The sequence below is a fragment of the Eptatretus burgeri genome, chromosome 12 (assembly GCF_056783735.1).
Source record: "Eptatretus burgeri isolate ZD-2024b chromosome 12, Ebu_testis_v1, whole genome shotgun sequence".
NCBI lineage: Eukaryota > Metazoa > Chordata > Myxini > Myxiniformes > Myxinidae > Eptatretus > Eptatretus burgeri.
In genome coordinates this window covers 54224932-54239477 of record NC_140972.1, presented here as the reverse complement: position 1 = coordinate 54239477, position 14546 = coordinate 54224932, and the positions used below count along the sequence as shown (strand labels likewise).

The 14546-nt window shown below is 42.7% G+C and overlaps 1 long non-coding RNA gene across 1 annotated transcript in view; it reads right to left on the bottom strand.

Moving 5' to 3' along the window:
- The window catches only part of LOC147015647 (uncharacterized), a 78977-nt gene extending 65057 nt beyond the window's left edge, over positions 1–13920 (bottom strand). The window contains exon 1 of the long non-coding RNA XR_015049775.1: positions 13805–13920. This is a non-coding gene — a long non-coding RNA (uncharacterized LOC147015647). The remainder of the gene's footprint in view (positions 1–13804) is intronic.
- Between the last annotated feature and the right edge of the window lie 626 nt (positions 13921–14546).

The following is a 14546-nucleotide window of genomic DNA, read 5'->3' as shown; positions in this document are numbered from 1 at the left end:
TGAAAGTTTTGTATTTAGTCAGGAGCTCAGGTGGGCCGAGAAAGGACTTTGCACGAAGGAGGATTCCCAGTTGGCGACTGGCTTTGGAGGCGACGTTGGAAATTTGGCTTTCCCAGGAAAGATCATGGCAGATGGTGAGACCCAGAAGCTTGAATGAAAGGACTTCATCCAGGGGATTGTTGAGAAAGAATATTGGGGTGGGGTTTCTAAACGGTCCTTTCGTAGAGACATAGTGAGAGTGTGAGATTTGTCACAATTGAAAGACATGTTCCATGTGTTGGACCAGTTTGTGATTTTATCCAAATCTGCAGAGAGCCAAGAAGCTGTGGCTTGCCGGTCTGAGGGATGACAGATGGTACGGCAGAGGGTGGAGTCATCAGCAAAGAGATAAAGAGGATTTTCCAGAGAGTCGGAGAGATCATTGATGAAAACCAGAAAAAGAACAGGGCCCAGAATGCTACCTTGAGGATCTCCAGCTTAGACAGAAGAGGGGGATGAGAGAATTCCATTTAGGGCCACACGTTGGCTGCAACATGAGAGGAAATCTGTGAGTCATGAGTGAAGATGGCCTTGGATACCAGAGGAAGAGAGTTTGGTGAGCAGGGCAGGGTGCCAGACCTTGTCAAAAGCATGCAATATGGCTCTGATCCTCACTCCAAGCCTGTGTCTGCTATGTAGTCTCAACTGACCTGGAGGCTGCTTGTCTTTCGTGTTGTTCTTCAACCCAAGCCTCTGTCTGCTCTGTCGCCTAAGCTGACCTGGAGGCTGTATGTCTTTCGCGTTGATCATCAACCCAAGCCTGTGTCTGCTCTGTAGTCTAAGTTGACCCGGAGGCTGCTTGTCTTGCACATTGATCCTCAACACGAGGCTGTGCCTGCTCTGTCGTCTCAGCTGACCTAGAGGTTGCTTATCTTGCACACTGATCCGCAACCCAAGCCGATGTCTGCTTCCGAGTCTCAATTGACTTGTAGACTGCCATTCTCTTTGCATCTGATTTGTTTCTTCCCATCAGGGAGGTGTCTTTTTGGTGGAAAGTGGCAATATTTATAATGCAAGTTAGGTCGTGTGAGATATTTATTAACAGATATCTGTGTCTGCTCTCACTGTACAAAGACTAGGAGGATTAGAGGTCGGGGAGAAACATACCAAGAGTATAAGCAGTTTTTGTTATTAGTTTGCATACACATGACCTTAGCATATGATCTTCACAATAGGCCTACTTAATACTTGATTGTGGCAGTGTGTATGTAACATACTTGCTCAAGGCCTACAAATGGTAGTTTGTAATAATCCTGTGTGAAGCAATCTTTTCATACCAGGCACACCTGTAAACACAAGGGTTATTAAATTTGCGTTTTTTTATACACCAAATCACGACAACCTCAACATACGATCTTCACAATACATGTTCCTCGATCACTTCTGGTGGGGGGGGGGGATGCAGGCAGTGTACTAGCACATGACCCAATCGAGGCATGAAGGCCAATTATCTGGTTTTAATATTTTTTTTCAGGTTTTTTTTATTTATCCAAACATAGCTCTTGACCTTCCTCTGGATGAAAGAAGAGGTCATACAAAGTTTGGTTGCACTGGTTCCTGCAGGGTGCAAATATATAAACAAACAAATACACAAACAAACTTTCTACTTTATATGCCGAACCACTGATGAGTTTAAACAAAAGACAGCATGTTGTACTTCATAAACATATTGCATGTCTATCTGTAAGTCTCATTGAGGATGTTAAATGAAGTGAAATGCGTGAAAAAAAAACTTGATCTTTTATAACACGTCATTGTTCTTGATGCTGTGTTAATGGTTGTGGTTGTTGTGGTTTTTTTTTTTTTTTTTTTTTTTTTTTTTATACCTTGGTCGAGGCTCGTATGAGAGCTAACACACAACTCACAGCAAGGAGGCATGAGACAAGAGGGGCGGGAGTGGAAGGGACACAACATTGGGGAACAGACACAGGTGAACTGTGGAAGGGAGAGGGATGGGGATGGGACGGGGAACATGGCGAGGGGAAGATGGACATTAAAGGGACTTTCAGGAAGGAAAGCAGGAGAATTGAAGGAAGTGGGCTTGGGTGGATTATCGGGGGTAGAAAAGATCGAGGATTTGGATGGGGGAAGATAAGAGGTGGTGGTGAACAGCTGTTTTGAAAGCCTGGAGGGAAGAATGGGAAAGAATAGAGTGAGGAAGTTTATTCCAAAGGCGGGAAAAAGAGGAATGAAAGAGTGAAGATGAGCAGTGATTCGTGATTTTGGTAGTTTTACCAGAAGGGGGTTGTTGGCGGACCTTGAGCGCCCTGTGGAAATGTGGTTGGGACAAATTGCAGAGAGAGCAGGGGGGCAAGGCTGGAGAGGAGTCGGTAGAAGACAGAAAGACCACCGACCAACCTGCGGTGATTGAGTGAGAGGCCCAAAGACTCAGCTTCATTGCGGGAGATGCCAATGATCTTAAAAGCCCTGGTTTCGACAGCGTGAAGTCGAGAAAGGTGGGAGGCAGGAGCACCAGCCCAGAGGGGAGAGCAGTACTCCATCAGGCTACGGACAAAAGCTTTGTAAGTGGTCAGGAGCTCAAGAGGGCCGAGGAAGGACTTTGCACGACGGAGGATTCCCAGTCGGCGACTGGCTTTTGAGGCAAGGTTGGAAATGTGACTTTCCCAGGAAAGGTCATGGCAGATAGTGAGACCCAGAAGCTTGAAAGAAAAGACTTCTTCCAGAGGATTGTTGAGAAAGTGGATGGGGGGGTTTTGTAAACGGTCCTTTCGAAGAGACATAGTGAGAGTGTGAGATTTGTCTGGATTGAAAGACATGTTCCACGTGTTGGACCAGTTTGTGATTTTATCCAGATCTGCAGTGAGCGAAGAAGCTGCTGCTTGCCGGTCTGAGGGATGACAGATGGTACGGCAGAGGGTTGAGTCATCGGCAAAGAGAAATAGAGGATTTTCCAGAGAGTCCGAGAGATCATTGATGAAAACCAGAAAAAGAACAGGGCCCAGAACGCTACCTTGAGGAACTCCAGCCTGCACAGGAAGAGGGGATGAGAGAACTCCATTTAGGGCCACACGTTGACTGCGACAGGAGAAGAAGTCTGCGAGCCATGAGTGGAGATGGCCTTGAATACCATGGGAAGAGAGTTTGGTGAGTAGGGCAGGGTGCCAGACTGTGTCAAAAGCACGTGATATGTCCAGGGATACGGCTCGGATTTCCTGTCTGGCATTGAGGACCTCCATCCATTGATGGGAGAGCAGTAGCAGCATATCTAGGGTAGAGTGACCTGGTCTGAAACCAAATTGATGATTGGAAATCAAGCCATTGGAGAAGAGGAAGGATTTCATGTCTGAAGCGATGATGGATTCCATAACCTTGCTGATGATTGGGAGAAGGCTGATTGGTCTATAGTTACAGGGATCTGTTTTTGCACCTTTTTTATGCAGGGCAGTGATGTTAGCAGAGTGTTGTTTGTGTGCTTTTCCCACGTACTTTTATATATTTTTCTATTGCTTCAAGAAGTAAGTTATAACTATATATTGTTACACTGTGGAAATTCGCCGAACACCATATAGGTTCTTAGTTAGTTATGCCGATAAGTCCGTGTTCAGTTAGATTTCCCCACCGTTGTTTAATGGGCTGTGATTCTTTGAGATAGCGTTTTTCTTTTACTATCGTTATTTTGGACCAACCACAATTCAACCTTAAACCACAACAACCACCATTACAACAACCAACATCGCTCCCAAATGACCACAATGCCAACCACGCCAACCACGCCACCATCACCACAACCAAGTCACCACCACCAACGTCGCTCTCGACCACCGCTTCACGGCGGTCTCCACACGCCAAACCACGACCCTCTTCGTTAATGTAAACCGTCTCGACGAAGCGAAGGAAACCAGAGGAGTTCCGATGGTGCACGGATTTTCCCGCCAGAATCTCCCTGGACCTGTGCCAATTCTGATTCTCTCGGCCCCCGTGAGGTGCGTGGGGAGGGGGGCGAGAGGGCACGTCCCTTTTCTGGAAGGTTCCCGCAGGTTCTGGAAGGAGGGCGGGGCGAGAGCGGAGGGGCGTGGCGTGAGCAACATAAGGGCGTGCAGGATGCCAGGTCCAGCAGCTCATGTGTTTTTCTCATTGGCTTGGAGTTCGTGAGTTCGTGAGCGTTTTTCAAGAGCTCGTGTGGTCTTCTTCGTGGTGGCAGCTCGTGAGCTCGTGGTTTTTCTTCTTTGTGGTGGCAGCTCGAGCTCGTGTGTTTTTCTCGTCGGCTCGAGAGCTCATGTGTTTTTCTTGTCGGCTCGAGAGCTCGTGTGTTTTTCTCCTTTGTGGCGGCAGCTCGTGAGCTTGTGGGTGTTTTTCAAGCGCTTGGGTTTTTTCGTGATGGCTGCTCGACTTCTTCGTGGCTGCTCGACTTCTTCGTGGCACACACACCAGGGACACGGACGGGAGGCGCCGCTTTGCCAGCTCTGTCGCGCAAGCCTGCGCATCCGTGTGGAGAGTGCCGGAGAGAGCTCGCCCACCATCGCACCACGAGGGTGCAGGTAACCGGCAACGGTCTCGTGGGATTAGTTCGGTCTGCCAAGTCCCACGCCATAAAGGCCCACGGGCCCAGTCTGACCCCCCTGTCTATGGGGGTGGTCTTCTCCTTTTCTTTTGCTTTCGAATGAATGTTGGTGGCACCGTGTCCATAAGTAAAACTGTTTAAGTGGCTGTACATAAATTGCTTTAGCCGGTTGTAGTGCTTTCACTTTGTTTGCTTTCATACCTGCATGATTGACTGTGTATGTGTAAAATAAATGTGTTTGTGTAAATGTTACCCGTTCGTCGTGTTTTCTTTCCCCCATTGGAATGCCATATTACATCTCGGAATATTAGTTGGGTTTTAAATATCCGTTAATTAGAATCGGATCCAGCGAGGTCGGCGATAATACCCGCTCGGTTATCACTGCAGAACGGAACGAACTGCTTGGGCGGTTCGTGTCCAAGCCGTCCTGCGCCGAGGTACGGTCTCCTGGTAGGCTACCCGCACGGGTACTTAGGTATATCGAGAATCGGCGATTGACCCTATTCTGCACGGGTAGAAAATTGGCTAGGCCGTGGTGGGGTTGAAGACCCACCCGTGCCAGGGTTCCGGCGTTGCTCCGGAAGGTCACGACTGAATTGTCCGTCTGGTGGGCGAGAGGCTACTATTAGTGGAAAGCGGCCGTTCGCATGCCGGCGGGCACTAATTCATAACAATATATATATATATATATATATATATATATATATATACATATATATATATATATATATATATATATATATATATATATATATATATATATATCTATATATATATATATATATATATATATATATATATATGTATATTTTTGTGTGCTCCTTCCATGTCCATCATGCAATAATTCTAAATGGTTCTTGCTGTTGTACCAAACAAGTTTCAGGTTTTGTAAATAGTTGCAGTGATTTGGGCAATAAAAAAGACAAACATTCATTGTAGCGGTCAAGCTTGACCTACGAGATGGTGGATAAACAAAGTCACGTGAGAAACCTCAATAAAGACAGACCTCCTGTCTTGTGACATGTGCTGTCCCAGATAATTACCGCAGCATCCTAAAGTCTGATGTGATCTATCACCATCCGTTGAGCCACGTAGGTCACCATACTGATGACAAATCAGAAAGGGTTCTTAAGGCCCGGTCACACCTTGACGTTTTAGCCAACGTATGCTGATTTTTGAATTTTTTTTTCTAAAACGCTGGCACACGTCGAATATGTTATGGGTAAGTTTTGATAACATTGAGAGCACGCTGAAAAACACTGCCATACGTCGTTGTACGCTGGCTTTAAACGTTGTACTTTTTGGTTGTCCTCAAATTTTTTCATGCTTGAAATTTCACGACGTATGCCGGCGTATGACTCACACGTTCCGCTACGCTGGCCACAAGTTTGTATGCACGGTCTGCGATCGTTGACAGACGTCAAAACATGCTACTTGTAAGGTAATCATAAGTTGAGACACGCCGAGGTAATGTTTAGCGTACCCGAAACTTATTTCTAACCTATGATTAACGTGTTGTTGGCACGTTACGCGATCGTTGCCACACATCGACAGACGTTACTTTTAAGTTACTCATAGGCTGAAAGACGTTGGTATAATGGATCGTCCTTGCGTCAGCGTCCACGGCCACGGCCAGGACACTTATTTGCAGCATTCTTCAAACTTTTCTTCGGCATGACGAGGATGTTCACACTTCGATGTCTAGCTTGGCTATGATTCCAATTGTCCATCGGCAGCGTCTATTTAAAATAGTCGAGTTTGAGCGTTTTAACACGTTCAGAAGAAACGCTTCAAATTTCAAAACCCCAGCGTCAAAAAACAAAGGCGAGTGACAGCAATTTAAATCGTTCATTGTAAACAATGAAACAAGCTGAGTGGTACCGTTTAAAAGTCGTTGAGTGTAAAAAAATCCAATTGTTGAGCGCAAGCGTCTCCTTTCAATAGTGGAGATGCAGCCATTTAAATCGTTGTTTATCATTTAAATCGTTAAATCGTTAAACGCAAGGACGATCCATCATAACCCACACCCTCCCCCTCACACTCACCTACTACTGCCAACATGAACAAACTACTACTACTCATACTAATACTGATACTGATACTGTTACTGCTGACATGGACATCGACTCAAAAAGGACTCGAAAACACTGTTGGGTTCCCTTTTATGAACAGCATTTTTATATACCAATTCCCAAAACCGCTGGGAACACGTCTTGATATGGCAGTTGTAAGCTAGAAACACGTTAATTTATTTATTTTTGTCGACCGGAAGACGTCATTGGAATACGTCTACATACGTCGATGTGTGTTGGGACTACGTAAAGAATTGGTTCAAAGCATGTCAAACATAAGTTAGAAATAAGTTTCGTGTAAAAAAGACATTACCGCGACGTGTTTCGACTTATGAGTAGTTTATAAGTAGCCTTTGTGGACGTGTGTAAGCGTCCACATATCGTGTGTAAAACTTATCCCCATCGCATGCGGAACGTGTGTCATACGCCGAGTACGTCGTAAAATTTTGAACATGTTTAAAATTTCTTGACGTACTCTACTTACTACGACGTATGATAGCGTACTTTAGCGTTCTACTCACGTATACCAAACTTACTCATACCGTATTTGACGTGCCCCAACGTTTTAGACACATTTTTCTAAGGTCGGCATACGCTGGCAAGATCGCCAAGGTGTGACCGCGATGTTGACACTTCCATTTCTACGGCAGTTATGATTCGAATCGTTGTGCGTCAGCCTTTTAATAGGCCACGTCACGACATCGTCGGCGATGCGTCCAACGCGCTATGCCTAAGTTTGACTATCGTTGGGCATCGGTTGTGTAGGCCGACAACAGGTTCAGCATTCGTTGGTATAAGTTATCTATAACACAACGAAACGTTCTGTGTCCGTTACCAATGCGTTATACATAAGACCAAGTCGCTATGAATACGTCCGAATCTTAAAAAAAAAAAACATCAAAAGTTCAACGCAAGCCAGCGTTTTACATACATTTAATACGTTGCCATCGCTGGCTAAAACGTCAAGGTGTGACCGGGCCTTTAGGAGGAATGGAGGTCCATAAAACACTCAACAGGCAATTTTGACATCATATTGACTCACAATGGTCTACTCATGTGAAAAATACAATCCAATCTTTAACGTAAGCATTGTAAACAATTCGGTGAAATATTAAGGTACTCTTGTAAGGTCAGTAAGCCTGGTGTTGGCTTAGTGGTTAGGGTGGTGGCTTGGGATCCCAGGGTCCTGAGTTCAAGCCCCGTTGGCTGCTGACTTAACACCAGGGGGTTGACTCAGCCTGTCATCCTTCCGAGGTCGGTGAAATGAGTACCAGTGTACTGGTCCCGGTGTATGCCCCGGTTAGAATATGTGTACCATATCCCTGTGTGTCTTAAGAGGCGACCAGGGTTGGCGTCAAGAAGGGCATCCGGCCATAAAACATTGCCTCAAGAAAAAAAAAGCCCAACCCCTGCACAGCAGGGAAAAATGGCTGTAAAAACGGTCATTTTTTTTTTCTTGTGAGGTCAGTATGCTTTGCGATGCAATACTCCCGACTTTGCGATGCAATACTCCCTGCTTGCTCAAAGGTAAGTTCACTACTGCTGAGGTATTCAGGTTTTAACACCTTATTACGTTGCTAATAATAATTAATCAGCTTAGATATTGTACACAAAGCTCAGCTGATTAATGACATAGTGAAGGGTCATTAGGATCACCAGTTGGCCATTCCAAATCTTTAATGAACCAAGCTGTGGAAAGCATTTGAAAAATCCAGAAAAGCAAGAAAAACTAGTTGTGGGTTAATTCGATTTACATTGAATTGGTTTCTCAACTCAATGCGGCAAATTGACTGTTTACTTGAGATTGAAATACGATGCAGGTGGTTCGCAATATAAGCCCATCATGATCATCGTCACATTAAGTCAGACAAATTGTGCTAACAGGCCAGAACGATACCAACATGAAATGTTTGTCTTTGTCATCATTCTCATTGCATTTACAGTATGTGCCCGACAACCAGACTCCGTATACTTCGATTGAATCGAGAGAGACACCAGCAAATGCATCATGGAATTTAAACTGCTTCTTTGTGGCAATGATATGTATTAGTACCAGAACTTTAACAGGAAAAGAGTTTGTGTGACAGAATTGACAGCCTTTGATGGTATGGGGGGGGGGGGCTCAGGGAATTTGGAGGACATTGATAATTTACCACCACTCTGTAATATCCATGTTATTAGCTTTGCAAGAAGATGAATGACTTTTTGCTGCATTTAATGCTCATTGATGCTGGTTTCTCGGGTTAAATCCCACAGTACAATGTTGATTTGTCTTTTTTCTTCCAAGGTCCTTGCAATTTGAGTAAAAGGTGTCTCCTCAAATTCCTTTAATTTCATTCCTGTAATATAATCTATAAATTATTCCATGAGCCTTACGAAGGGAAAATCGAAAACACTGAACGTACCTTTATGTGTATGGTATGGTGGATTTTATAATGAGAAATTATAATGGTGGATCACGGTGGCCCATCCTTGCCTTTGAATTCTCTCACCACTACAATGCTAATTCAGAAGACATGTCCCCCAATGCCCCTCCCTCTCCTTTCTTGGCACATTTTTTTCCTCCTTGCAAAATTGAGACAGTTATTCTGACTCTTTGAACGCGTTTCCCATTAGTCTTCATTCTCGACAGCGTTTTATTTTCAATACCAATGCCTGCAGTTCTTTAGTTCGAGCATAAAAATTCATTCTTTCTGAAATGTTCTCGCTGCAATTAAAATAGCTATCTTTGTGAGATTTATCTTTTTGTAATCCCTCTGCATGTTCAGTGTTGAAAAAGGATCATGTAATTGGGTTAAATGCAACATATTCATTCTTGGTCATAAAGATGTGGGCACATCCTGAGGAAGATAAACCAAGGAGGTGTGAAAGGGGATCAGTGGTTTTGGCGAAGTGGAGGGTCATGGTGGCATTGATACACACAAAAAAGTACTCAATAGGCCAACGAAGGTCAGTTGAACATAAACGGTCAGAGGAAAGCAACAAAGTATGATTTTTATACGATCATTATTCCCTCCACCACCGAAGGTGGATGGAGGATACGTTTTCACTCCTGTCTGTCTGTCTGTTTGAGAAAAAAAATCTCAAAAGGTTGTGGGCGGATTTGGACGAAATTTGGTGGAGAGCTTGGGTATGTGACACGGAAGAAATGATTAGATTTTTGGTGAAGAACTGGATCCGATAATTTTTGAGTGATTTTTCACCGTTGAGACGGAGCCAAAAACGACATATAACGACAAAAACGACAAAAAAAATTCTCAAATAGTTGTGAACGGATTCAGACGAAACTTGGTGGGCACGTTGGGTATGCAATAAGGAAGAATCGATTCCATTTTAGTTCAGGTCCAAATCCGGATCTGGCCTATCGGTGGGATACAAAATGTAAACTAATCAGCTTGACAGCGGTGTGCGCTCTACCGAGTGTCCTTCGAGTGGAGTTATGTTTTATAAACGAGTGGAAAGCACTGTATTGTGTATACAGTTAATTAACCTCCACCATCTTCGAAGATGGATGGAGGTTACTGTTTTCACCCCTTTCTGTTTGTTTGCTTGTTTGTGAACAGTATTACGGAAAAACTCCTCGACGGATTTCGACGAAACTTGGTGGGGGGGGGTAGGTATGGTCCAAGGATCATACCATTAAATTTTGGACTTGGTCCCCCCCCCCCCAAAAAAAAAAATTTAGATTTTTATTTTTTGCATTTCTGCATGTTTTAAGTGATTTCCAACCCCCCCCCCCAAAAAAATTGTTACCCCCCCCAAAAAAGAGAATTTTTTTCATTTCTACATGTTTTAAGTGATTTCCAACCCCCCCACAAAAAAAAATTGTTACCCCCAAAAAAAAATTTAGAGAAAAAAAAAATGTTTTTTGCATTTCATGTTTAAAGTGATTTCCAACCCCCACCCAAAAAAAAATTGTTATAGAACCCAAAATTTTTTTTTTTTGCATTTCTACATGTTTTAAGTGATTTCCAACCCCCCCAAAAAAAATTGTTAGAGAATTTTTTTTTTTTTTTGCATTTCTACATGTTTTAAGTGATTTCCAACCCCCTCCCCAAAAAATTGTTGGAGAAAAAAATGCTTTTTTTGCATTTCTACATGTTTTAAGTGATTTCCAACCCCCCCCCAAAATAATTGTTAGAGAAAAAAAAATTTTTGCAACTTTTTTTTCAACAAAATTTCGATTTCTTTTTTTTTGCATTTCTACATGTTTTAAGTGATTTCCAACCCCCCCCCCAAAAAAAAAATGTTGGAGAAAAGAACTATAACTGTTAGCACTGTTGACATATTTAATGAATAAGATATAAGGTTCACTTGAGTGACCCAGCAGTATTGGCGGCGGAGGTTTTGCACTCTCCCGAGTGCTCCCCCTCTAGTTTCCCAATGGAATCGGGTCTAACTAAAACTGTCGGATATTTTTGGTGCCACATGTCAGACCACACTACATTTCAGAGTGGCTGTTATATATATATATATATATATATATATATATATATATATATATATATATATATATATATATATATATATATATATATATATATATATATATATATATATATATATACACTGTATATACACACACATTACTCTATCACATTTGCTGAATACCCCAGTGTATGTGGACAACAGTGAAAGTATGGATTGAGTATGGGACTCCCCTATGCATGTTGATAAATTTGCCTGAAAATATCATGCAGATGGCCACGTACCTCAGGCTTCAGCATGATCACTGATATTGTCCTCTCGACTGTTAATCCACAGTAATTATTTTGAACATTTCTAATTGCAGGCCATTGTGTGCCCTGAGGATGGGTGAAGACATTATTATCCTACGCTCGCGAAGCGAGAAGCATGGTTAAGCGATCGGTAGCGTACGTATGTCGTTCGTACGTGTCTGCATTTTGTTTAGAGCATACATCGAAAACCATTCAGCGGAGGAAATTGAAACTTTACCACATGTTATTTGACCATGCGACATAGCGGTTACTCTTTTGAGGTCAACATCAGCAAAAGGTCAACATTGGCCACTTTTATAAATTCCTCAATTTTCATCTGATTGACTTGTAATTTGAAGAGGATTTGAATATCACGTCACTGAATTCAACCAACTATTTTTGAGGCCAACATAGACCAAAAGGTCAACATCACGCCAAATTTCTAAAATTGTCAATGTTCATCCAGTTGGCTTTAAATTTGAAGAGGATTTGCACATTTGGTCAATTAATTTAACTACCCATTGTTTTTGAGGTCAACATAGACCAAAAGGTCTAGAGAGGCAAATATTTCTAAAATTGTCAATTTTCATCCAGTTGACTTGAAATTTGAACAGGATTTTCATATCCATCCATCCATCCATCAGGAACATACTCTATGCAGCGCATTGGTGCTGCCAAAGCAGTCCCGTGGACTATTGGGCACAATCCTGGACAGGTCACCACTCCAACACAGGATACTCAAATGGCTCAATCATCCCAGCAAGCTGGTACTCATTTTGCCAACCTCAGAAGGATGACAGACTGAGTCAACCCCACCTGGTATTAATTCAATGGCCGAGCGGGATTTGAACTCAGGACCCTGGGATCTCAAACCCACCTCCCAATCCATTGAGCCAACACCACGCATATTTTCATGTCGCCTCACTGAACTCAACTACCAATTATTTTTGAGGTCAACATCAGCCAAAAGGTCAACATAGGCCAAATTTCTGAAATCCTCAATTTTCATCTGATTGATTTGACATTTGAACAGGATTTTCATAAAAATGACCACCACGTGTCACGTGGTCTGGCAGCCATATTGGATCAAAGAAAAAACAACAACCTTACAAACACAATAGTTCGCACGCACCAAGTCCTTCTCAACACTGCGCTTCTTATATCAATGTACTCTCTGAATACCATCTAGTTCTTTGAGAAACGAGCAATAATAAGACAGAGCTACATGATACAGTCAGGGTTACGTAAGACATGCAGGAAGACATGCAGTATTTGACAATGCTGACAAAGATCTCTTGTTACTTTTGCTCCAAGATTGGGAATCCCCCGAGTGCCATTACCATTCTGTTATTAGACATTATAAAAAAAATTACAGAAACAAGTGAAAAAAACAATTTATGCTAAATAAAAAAAGCAATGTAGGGATGACAAACTACATTCTAAAAATATGTTTTTAAACAAGATAGGGATGATGTTGGTTTAGATAGTAACAACAGTATTGCCGTCACATAACAATCCAGACATCATTGCCTCCTTTACACTTCAACAATTCTTGCTTCAAGCTTCTATAAACACTCTATTGTTTACAACAGTACTTGTTCACTCTTATAGTGTGGCCACATACTAACGCAACAAATTGGCAGCCCAACTACAATGTTAGTACCAGCACATAAACATCAACTTCTTACAATGTGCATGGACATCTCTCATAACAGCATTCTGTAATTATCTGTATTTGTGATTGGTTCATTTAACTTAATAAAAAACAGTAAGAAAGACAATTGAAGTTGCAAGAACTTCATGAAATTGTACAGGAGCTTCTTATACTTATGTTGAAATCAAATACCAGAGCTTTGAATACTTTTATCAAGACAATCGTCTGGAGGCAGTGATGTAGGGATTGTTATGTGATGGCAATACTGTTAACTACTCTCTTAACCAACATCATCCCTATCTTGTATAAAACCTTTTTTATACTGAATTTTGTCATCCCTACATTGCTTTTGTTATTTGGCATTAATATTTTTATTCACTTGTAAGGACAGTATATATCACTGCTAGCTTCCAAAGCATGCCCCAGACTCACCATAACTCATTATACCAAGACCTCCATTGGTAAATCTGACCTTCTCTTGCTCCACAAAGCCTCTGCCCAGAGCTCAGTGGAGTACTGTTCTCCCCCATGGGTAGGTGCCCCACCATCACCTTTGTCTCTCTTACATTCCATGGAAACAAAAGCTCTCAACATTATTAGAATCTTCGAAGAAGAAGCAAAAGCATTGGGCCTACTTCTATTTCACTGCAGACAAGTTGACTTTTTAAACGCCTATCCTCTGCTCTTTTTCCTCTTCACTTTCAACCGTTTGACCCTCCTCCGTCCCTCCAGCACGCATGATCTTCAAGTAACGCTCTGCTTGTGAAACTCCAAAACAAAATCCAGAATTACTGCTCACCTCCACTCCTTTGTTCCTCTTTCCTCCCACTTGTGGAACTGCACTGCATGCCCAATCATACTCTTCCCTCCAGGGATTCAAATCAACAGCTCACCACCACATCACGTCATGCTTCCTCCCTATTCCTGATCTTTTCTAATCCCGTTAACCCCCTACCCTCCCAAACCCACCCCAACTCTTGCACATGACTGCATTTCCTTTCCTCCCTTCTCTCCTTTTCCTGTTTGTGCATTCCCTATTGCTTGTGCATGTGCCTGTTGTACCAGTGCCAATTTTGTGCTCTTGTACCCTCTGGCACCTCGCTCTTCCATCAGCAGAGAATTTATTTTCAAAACGGTGATGCTGCTAGTATAAAAAGGAACAATGCAAAAAAGAAAAGAAAAACGTATTGAGCGTAATCTTGTGGTGATGCATGTTTCCTCCTCAGTAAAGATATAGATAGCACTAGGCATTGTTGAAGGACCCTTTATCTCGAAAGTGTAGGTCATGACCTACTGTGTAAAGCAGGTCATTGTATAAGCTGAGTATAACAGTTCACATGACACAAGCGTGACCTTTGGCCCCGTTTCATCCTATGGCATACTGAGTCAGTGTGACGTGAGGATGCGCAGCTGCCAGGAGGGAGCCGTTTCGAGGAAAAGAAAGGAAATGGGAATGTTGTCTCAAGAGAAACGTTTCCTTCTTGTGATAACAGCTTGCTTACAGTCATTCTATATCAGAGCAAACTCTTTACAAACAAACT